The sequence below is a fragment of the Myotis lucifugus genome, unplaced genomic scaffold, assembly GCF_000147115.1.
Source record: "Myotis lucifugus unplaced genomic scaffold, Myoluc2.0 scaffold_0, whole genome shotgun sequence".
Taxonomy (NCBI): domain Eukaryota; kingdom Metazoa; phylum Chordata; class Mammalia; order Chiroptera; family Vespertilionidae; genus Myotis; species Myotis lucifugus.
This window is the reverse complement of record NW_005871048.1, coordinates 4191957-4201378: the sequence shown is the minus strand read 5'-3', so window position 1 is coordinate 4201378 and position 9422 is coordinate 4191957. Positions and strand designations below refer to the sequence as shown.

Sequence of the window (9422 nt, the reverse complement as noted above, 5' to 3'; positions counted from 1 at the left end):
TCATCGATGTTTCTCTCTCATCGATGTTTCTAACTCTCTATCCTCTCCCTTCCTCTCTGTAAAAAATCAATAAAGTATTAAAAAAATAAAAATAAAATCTATTTTAAAAAATGATGGACACAGACAATAGTGTGGTGACTGCCAGGGCATGGTGGGGGGAGGTGGAGGAGAGTATAGGGAGAATAAATGGGGATGGATGGAGACTTGACTTGGTGTGGTGAACACACAATACAGTGTGCAGATAATGTGTTGTGGAATTATGCACCTGAAACCTGTAGAATCTTGTTAAGCAGTGTCATCCTAATAAATGTAATAAAAAGGAAAATCAAAGATAAACATAAAAATGATTTATTGCTTCAAATTTTCTTTTGCTTTCCAATAGTTGTGATTATAACTTTCCATAAGCTAAATTTATTTATTTTTTCCTATCATACTATCTTATCACAAGTATATTTAAAGGTATTAGGCAAAACAGCAAGAATAATAAAAAAATTACAAAAATGAAATGTAGATATCATTTGCCTGATAATACTCACTACCACTTCATTCCTGCCAAAATATTCAGTGAGTGGACTCTTTAGCAAAAGTTTCACTAGAGCTATTAGAGTGAATCCAGGTGATGTGACCATGGTTTAACATTTGAGTTGTTCTTATATTAAAAAGCCATTAATAAATCCACACTAGGCACATGGATATGGCATGTAGGGTGATTACCAGAATCACTCTTCCCTTTTAACAGTGAATGAGTCATTACAAACTTTATGAAACCTTAAGTACTAAGAAAATGAAGTCAAATCCAGTCACAGATTTTTATGTTATCTTTTTAAATCAGTTTTATTGAAATATAATTTGCATTAAACATAACACACCTATTTACATTGTATAGTTTGATAAGCTTGGATGCCCAAGTAACTACCACCACCATCTAGAAGTGAACATTTCCTTAACTCCCAAAAGTTTTCTTTTGCCTCATTCCAACTAATCCTTTCTCACCCCCAAACCTCTGCACCTGGTCCCAGGCAACCACTGATCTGCTTTCTATTACTATAGCTTCATTTTGCCTATTGCAGAATTTCATTTAAATGGAGTCGTACAATATTTTGATACATATGTCACCAGGAGTAACATAAAGTTACAAGAATGAGGATAAAGAAAAACCCTTGGCCTGGACACTCAGAGCCCATTTGGGCACATGAGAGCAATATCAGCATATTTGGGGAAGTCAAATTGCAGTGTTAGAAAATGAGACAATCTAGAAACATAGAATGATTTTGAAAGAATTCTAGTGAGCAAAAACAAAGAAACAAAAAATAGAACTGTAAGCTCAACCAGAATATGTAACGAGGCAAAGAAAAAGGAAATATTGATAAGTGGTAAGAACAGCTGAGGTTAGACAACAGAAAATCAACTGGCGTGCCATTTGGAGTGAAGATTGAGATGTATCTTGCATAACTGTCGACCTGTTTGAAGCTTTGCCAAATACAATGTTGTCTCTCACCCTGTAAATATAGCTGAATTACTCTTTACCAGAGAAAATTAGATACCAAAGCACTCATTTTGCTAAAATCATTCTAAAACGTTTTGCTTTCTAACCCAAGATGTTTATATCCCCACCTCATTCAAAATAAGTAATTTCTTGTATTTTAAATACTTGTTTTCTCTCATGCAAATGAAATAGTCTTGAAAATAGAAAAGAAGTCACTACAATAAAAAAGTTAAATTTACATAGGTAAGTTTTTAGGAAAACCTTAATTTGAGGAAATATACATTTTTGTCCTGTAAAAACTTAGAATTTACTTTCCAATAAAATTTACATTTTAGAAGATTATATATATATATATATATATATATATAATCCACACATATAGATAGTTAACCGGCCAAACCTGTGAATAAACATTTCTTTGGTAGCACATGGTAGTATTCACACAACAATCAGGTTCTAAAATATGTTTCTTCAATGTTATATAAAAACATTCAGTTTGTGTAATGAACAACAATAGTGCCAGTAATCAAAGAAAATCAGGATTGTCAACAATGAGAAATAATGTCTCCTAGCAACCAAGTTTCAATTACTCTTTGTTTGATAACAAGTGCTGAGATAGTTTATGCTGGTAGCTTTATTCTAGAGAGTAATGCATTATCAAAGACCAAAAGAGAGACTCCTATATTAACCAGCTCTGGTTTCTAATCAAACATCTTGCAATTAATTTTATTAGTGGCTTAGACCTAATTTACTTTGAATGAGCTATAACTATGATTTGTTATTGTCATGTTCTAAAATAGCATGTGGAATAATTATTTGTTTAAATAATGGAATCATTGCCATACAGATGATACTCCAACAAAGTAAGGATTTATTATCATTAATAATAAGATTAAACAAAATCATATCCCAGAATAGATCCCAGGAGGACCTTTTAGCTATTTTAGTTGAACTAGAAATAATACTAATAATTAAGATATAACACTGACTGTCATAGCAATAGCTACAAAGTTCATGTACTAATGCCTTATAAAAACCCTCTATTCCCGACATGGATACAATATAAAAGTAAACACTTCATTAAAACCAATCTTCATTATGAACATTACGCATCAAACTTTGGAAACAATTTTATTCAAGGGATATGTACTACTCCCTTTATAAAATTTAAATTTGGTAGATGATCATTGAAACTGAGTGGTTCCAGCTGTATTTCCTTTGCATTGGGTGGGTGGGTCTTTTACCTCGACATTCTTCTTTACATAGAAACAATTCAGGAGACTGATCATCCCTGGACCTCAATGTGTGAGGAAGACTATAGCTGCATTGCTGCTGCTAGATTATCATTGGTTTTAGCAGTCCACATCATCTGAATATATTGAACAGAAGAGGCTCATGGAAATAGCACAAACACACCCCCTACACACAAACATACACAGGTGAACACACAAACTGCTAGAGGCCAAAATGATAATTAGTCAAGTCTATACAAAGTAGCTAAAGCTTGATTATGCTAAAGTAGAACTATTACATATAAAGAATCCCTCTCATAAGCACACAAGTGAGGTTAACCGAAGAAAATGAAGATATTGTTTATGTACCAGTAAGTTCAATGACTTTTTTTAAAAAGTATTATTGTGGAACATAATTTTCTGGCAAACAAAATTATTTTCCTATATTCAATAAAAAAGATTTAATTAATCTGAAAACAAGGATTTCAATAAAACGCCATTTTCAGAAGAAAGTCATAATTTACCATGTTTGTCCAAATGCTATTGCAAGGGGAACTGAAAGAAGATCAGCTACAGTCAGCTTTTGAGTGATTGGGAGACTCTGAGTGTGCAAATGCATCATCTTTCAGAAGCAGTTCCATAGCTACCACTTTTACGGTTTTAATCCGAAGCTTTGCAAAAATATTTGCCAGCTGACCATGCCAAATATGGATTGATTTGTCTCCCCGTCCTTGAGACAATAAACAAATGTGGAAAAAAAAACCTTTTTTCACTTATCTATACTAATAAAAGGGTAATATGCTAATTAAACCAAAGACTTCCGGGAGACCAGCCAGGGAGGGCAGTTGGGGGCCATGGGGCCGGCAGGGGAGGGAAGTTGGGGGCCATGAGGCTGGCTGGGGAGGGCAGTTGGGGGATGAGGCCAGCAGGGGAGGACAGTTGGGGGCCATGAGTCAGGTCAGCAAGGGGGGGCAGTTGGGGGCAAGAAGGCTGGCAGACAAAGTGGTTAGGGGTTATCAGGCAGGCAGGCAGGTGTTAGGGGTTATCATGCAGGCAGGCAGGTGAGCGGTTAGGAGCCAGCGGTCCCAGATTGCAAGAGGGATGTCCGACTGCCAGATTGGAGAGGGTGCAGGCCAGGCTGAGGGACACACCCCCTCCCCGTGCACGAATTTCGTGAACCAGGCCACTAATACTTACATAAAACAGGAAAACACTGCTCACAAGAATAAGAATAAGTCTGCATTCTAAACTTAGTAGAAGTGGGTCTTACGTAAATTATGTAACTTCTTTGGCTCTCAATTTTCACATTAGTAAAATGTGTGTGTGTGTGTGTGTGTGTGTGTGTGTGTGTGTGTTTAGAACTAGATTAATTTTCAAAGGATGACTTAATTTCTCACAGACATGGAAATAGTCTCTGAGGACAAGAAAAGAGAAAGGGAAGCAATACCATGACAGTGAAAACTGTGTATCCTATTGGCAGAAGGGTGTTCATGTCCCTGAGTTAGACAGAAATGCCTTCATTGGCAATATTTTCCACTGAATTCTGGAAAATTTGGAAATCACTATAGTTTATTGGCCCGAAAATTCCTTTACTGTCAGTATAAACTAACAAGTTCCACACTGGCCCAGAAGGCTGCCACAGAAACACTGTGGCACATGGGCCCTGATCCCCTCTGCTGGGCCTCAAGGATAAATTTGGCTACAGACACCAAGAAAAATAAAAATAAATAAATAAACTCAGAAGCTCTGCGTTGCATACATTTATACATAAATATGTACATAAGCCAGAGTGTAAGATGAGTTACTGCTGGGGACAAGATCATACAGTGGAGACTTGAGCACAACAGGCTACTTTCCAGAGTCCCACCGCTTTGCTTTTGAACCATTACCAATGCCTTTCAGCAGTGCTGTCAACAGAGCTCAGATAGGGTCTTGAACTCCAGAGAATGAATGAGATATGCCAAATGAAGCATAATTACTTCATTGACGTCATTCAGTTTTCAACTTACATTTAATAGGGAGCTTCTACTGCTTGAAACAGTGGGCCGTTTGTAGCACATTATGCAAATGTAAGACTAATCTTTTGCATTATACATAAGAGCTGCTTATTGTGCATTAACTAATTTATCTGACTACGCGGGGGCTATGAATGCTGATTTTTATTAAGCTCTTCATTTAAGTGAAAACATAGGCTTGACAAGTGCATATATTAGCATGTGCCTATCTTGCATGGATGAATAAATACATATACAGATCTAGTTACCAAGTGACATTCTTTTGGTGGTAGAAATCATCAAGTATGATATATTTTTTTCAGTCACATAAGTAAAATGAGAAAGTGAGAATTAAATAATCAGAGGAAAAACTCCTGTATTGTTAATATTCATCACACTTTTTTTTAATCATGGTCACAAAATTGCTTTTTAATAAGACAGACTGTGTAGTCTAAAGTCAATAGTTCAAATCTTATGTAAGTATCCTTTAGAATGATGCTGACTATTTTGTTATCATAAAAAGCAGACAAAGAAAAATTGAACACAAAGCCAAATGAAAGCAGTCACTTCAGTTTTAAAATTTTAATTCATTTGAGTAAAGAAAAAAAGAAGAGTAAAACAATATTTTGTTAACTATACACTAATGAACTTGGTTCAGATCTAGGCACAGGCAAGTCTAGACAGACATGTGAATACTGTTTTATGTAATGCTCAGTTAATTGGTGTACATATAGATTAAAGCACACATTTGAAGCCAATACAGACCCTACTCTTCTCAGCAAGTTGTTTAAATTTCACGATACCAAAAATATTGCATTTTATTTGCTTAAATTCATGTAGATTTGATTTTAACCAGCCAATATATAACGAAAACCCTCTATCTGTAAATCATTACAAATATTTTGAGTTTATGTATTTATTTTTTGGTCTTAGGAAGGTGGGACATGCTTTATTTCTTTTTAATCTTCATTGTGGAAAGTATTACATATGGCCCCCTTTCCCTCCATTCCCCTCTCCCCCCCTTCTCCCCCCCAGGCCTTTACCACCCTATTGTCTGTGTCTATGGGTTATGCATATATGCAGGTGAGTTCATTAGTGGATCTCTTTCCCACCCCTCTCCTTCCTTCCCTCTGAGTTCTATCTCTTTATAAAATATTTTAAAGTTAATAGCTTGCTAATAGGAGGTGAGTCAGTGTTCACCTTTATAACTGATTTTTAAGGTAAAAGGGCAAGAGGAAATGAATGAGCCTGATACTTTGGAGATGCTAAATAGCAATGGTGGCCAGTACAACAGATGCAAACAGCAGAGAAATCTAGTACCCCATTCTAACTTCAAACTTAAGTTTCCAGTTTTTGTTTAAAAATAATGCCTGGTTGCTGTGTATCACGCATAAGAACAACTCATTCCTTTATCGGCCAGGTAAACTAAAACACATATTACTATACACAACACAAAACCAGCACTGGGATTTGGCCATGAGCCCAACTTAACTGCAGAATGTTTATTAAATTATTAAAATTTATGGGTTGATAGCACTTTCAAGCAATTTATTATAGCTGTAAACCATTTTTAAGTTTTGAAAACACAATAAAGTTGATTTAATAATCCCTCTAATCTTATACACAACTTCCTCCAGAATTTTCTTCAATTACGCCTCATAAATTACAATTTATTGTGTATTAGAGAAACACTAAAAAACAAATAATTCATGAGAATTTCATCAGATTCATTTATTCTGAAACATTTGCCAGGAAGCATAACAAATTCACATGTGACCCCTGCACTCAGAAGAGCTGAAGTTCAAATCAAAGCCACAATAGAGAGTTCCTTTGCCAAGGATAATAACTAAAATCTTCCCTTAACTTGAGCCAGGAACTTGGCTTTAATGAATGCAAGGGTGAAGGGGTCAGGGAAGAGAGAGAGGCAGTTCTAGGGAAATTCTCTCTACTCAAAAAACAGCTTGAATTGCAAAGCACAGATAGTCACATCACCTTTTTGTAGGACTTTGTTAGAGAACAAGCAGTTGAAAAGAGGGAACACAAAGAGACAGGAATTGTGAGCACACAATGTGTTTTCCTCAGGGGCAATAGGTCATTAGTGTAGGCAAATTCATTTAGCTTTAATGACTTTTAAGTGAACATTCCATACTCTTTAAAAATAGAATTGACAGTGGTTTAGAAGGATTAATCTCTAATGGTAGAATAATTCAGAATCTGTTTCATCTTCTATAGTGACTTAATTAGGACAGAATTATACTATGTTGTACCTAGCGGGTCCTGTGGCTTATAAGACTTTGTTTTAAAAATGGAGACAGAATTTTTAGGAAATATTAGGAGTTCTTTCAATGGAACAAAAAGAAAATCTATGCATAATAGACAGGTCCCCTGGCTAGATGGGGGAGAGGGTTGTAACAGTGCCCTGAAGAGAGGCTATGCAGTGTGAGGAAACATTGCATCTACATTCCTTAAACCTTTCAGATCTGTGTCCTCATACTCACATCAGGAGCCTGAAACCCCTGTTCAAGTAAACCTATCATTGGCTCCAATTATGATAAGTCTACAGCTGGTGACTCCCTGGGCTTACAGAACCAGACACTAGAGTGGAACTGGCTCTGGGAGAACCTCCCAGGGTCAGAGTATTTCTTCTAAAATGGTATGTCTTCCTACTTGGGTCATCCACAGGATCTAACTTTTTTTTTTCCATTTTTTTATTTTTTATTATTGTTATTATTTTCTTTTTTTGTTTAAAGTATTACAAATAGTAGTGCATATGTCTCCTTTTTTTCCCCAATTGACCTTCCCCCAGCCTCCCCTACACCCCAGCACATGCCCTCACCCAGTGTCTTGCGTCCATTGGTTATGCTTATATGCAGGCATACAAGTCCTTCAGTTGATCTCTTACCTCCCCCCACCCTGCAACCCTCCCCAACCTTCCCACTGTAATTTGACAGTATGTTCAATGCTTCTCGCCTCTGTATCTATTTTTGTTCATCAGTTTATAATGTTCTTTATTATCCATAAATGAGTGAGATCATGTAGTATTTTTCTTTCACTGCCTGGCTTATTTCACTTAGCATAATGCTCTCCAGTTCCAAAAAATGCTGTTGCAAATGGTAAGAATTCCTTCTTTTTTATAGCAGCATAGTATTCCATTGTGTAGATGCGCCACAGTTTTCTAATCCATTCATCTGCTGATGGGCATTTAGGCGGTTTCCAAATCTTAGCTATGGTGAATTGTGCTGCTATGAACATAGGGGTGCATATAACCTTTCTGATTGGTGTTTCTGTTTTCTTGGGATATATTCCTAGAAGTGGTATTACTGGGTCAAATGGCAGTTCCATTTTTAATTTTTGAGGAAACATCACACTGTTTTCCACAGTGGCTGCACCAGTCTGCATTCCCACCAGCAGTGAAGGAGGATTCCTTTTTCTCCTCATCCTCTCCAGCACTTGTCATTTGTTGATTTGTCGATGATAGCCATTCTGACAGGTGTGAGGTGATACCTCATTGTTGTTTTGATTTGCATCTCTTGGATGATTAGTGACTCTGAGCATCTTTTCATATGTCTCTTGGCTTTCTGAATGTCCTCTTTCGAAAAGTGTCTATTTAGGTCCTTTGCCCATTTTTTGATTGGATTGTTTATCTTCCTTTTGTTAACTTGTATGAGTTCCCTGTAGATGTTAGAGATTAAACCCTTATTAGAGATAACATTTGCAAATATGTTCTCCCATGCAGTAGGCTTTCTTGTTGTTTTGTTGATGGTTTCTTTTGCTGTGCAGAAGCTTTTTATTTTGATGTAGTCCCATCTGTTTATTTTCTCCTTAGTTTCCATTGCCCTAGAAGCTGTATCGTTAAATATATTGCTACGACAAATGTCTGCTATTTTTCTGCTTATGGCTTCTTCTAAAATTTTCATGGTTTCCCATCTTATGTTGAAGACTTTATTCATTTTGAGTTTATTCTTGTGTATGGTGTAAGTTGGTGGTCTAGTTTCATTCTTTTGCAAGTATCTGTCCAGTTTTCCCAACACCATTTGTTGAAGCGACTGTCTTAACTCCATTGTATGGTCTTGACTCCTTTGTCAAATATTAATTGCGCATAATGGCTTGTGTTGATTTCTTGGTTCTCTATTCTGTTCCACTGGTCTACATGTCTATTCTTGTGCCAGTACCAGGCACTTTTGAGAACAATGGCTTTGTAGTATAGCTTCATATCTGGTATTGTGATCCCTCCAATATTGCTCTTCTTTCTCAAGATTGCTGCAGCTATTTGGGGTCTTTTTTTAATTCCAGATGAATTTTTGGAGAATTTGTTCTAGGTCTTTGAAGTATGCCATTGGTATTTTAATGAGGATTGCATTGAATTTATAGATTGCTTTGAGTAGTATGGACATTTTAATGATGTTGATTCTACCAATCCATGAACATGGTATATTCTTCTATTTGTTCATGTCTTCCTCTATCTCTTTTTTCAGGGTTCTGAAATTTTCCAAGTACAGGTCCTTTATCTCATTAGTTAAGTTTATTCCTAGGTATCTTAATTTTTTTGTTGCAATGGTAAATGGGATTGTTGTTTTTTTTTAATTTCTCTTTCTGTGAGTTCATTATTGGTGTATAGAAAAGCCATAGACTTCTGAGTGTTAATTTTGTATTCTGCTACATTGCTGAATTCATTTATTAAGTCTATTAGTTTCATTTATTAGTTTTTTG

At 36.1% G+C, this 9422-nt stretch overlaps 1 pseudogene; it reads left to right on the top strand.

Annotated features, from left to right (window-relative positions):
- Nucleotides 1-4311: 4311 nt before the first annotated feature.
- Nucleotides 4312-4429, top strand: LOC111825574 (annotated as a pseudogene).
- The last annotated feature ends 4993 nt before the right edge of the window (nucleotides 4430-9422 follow it).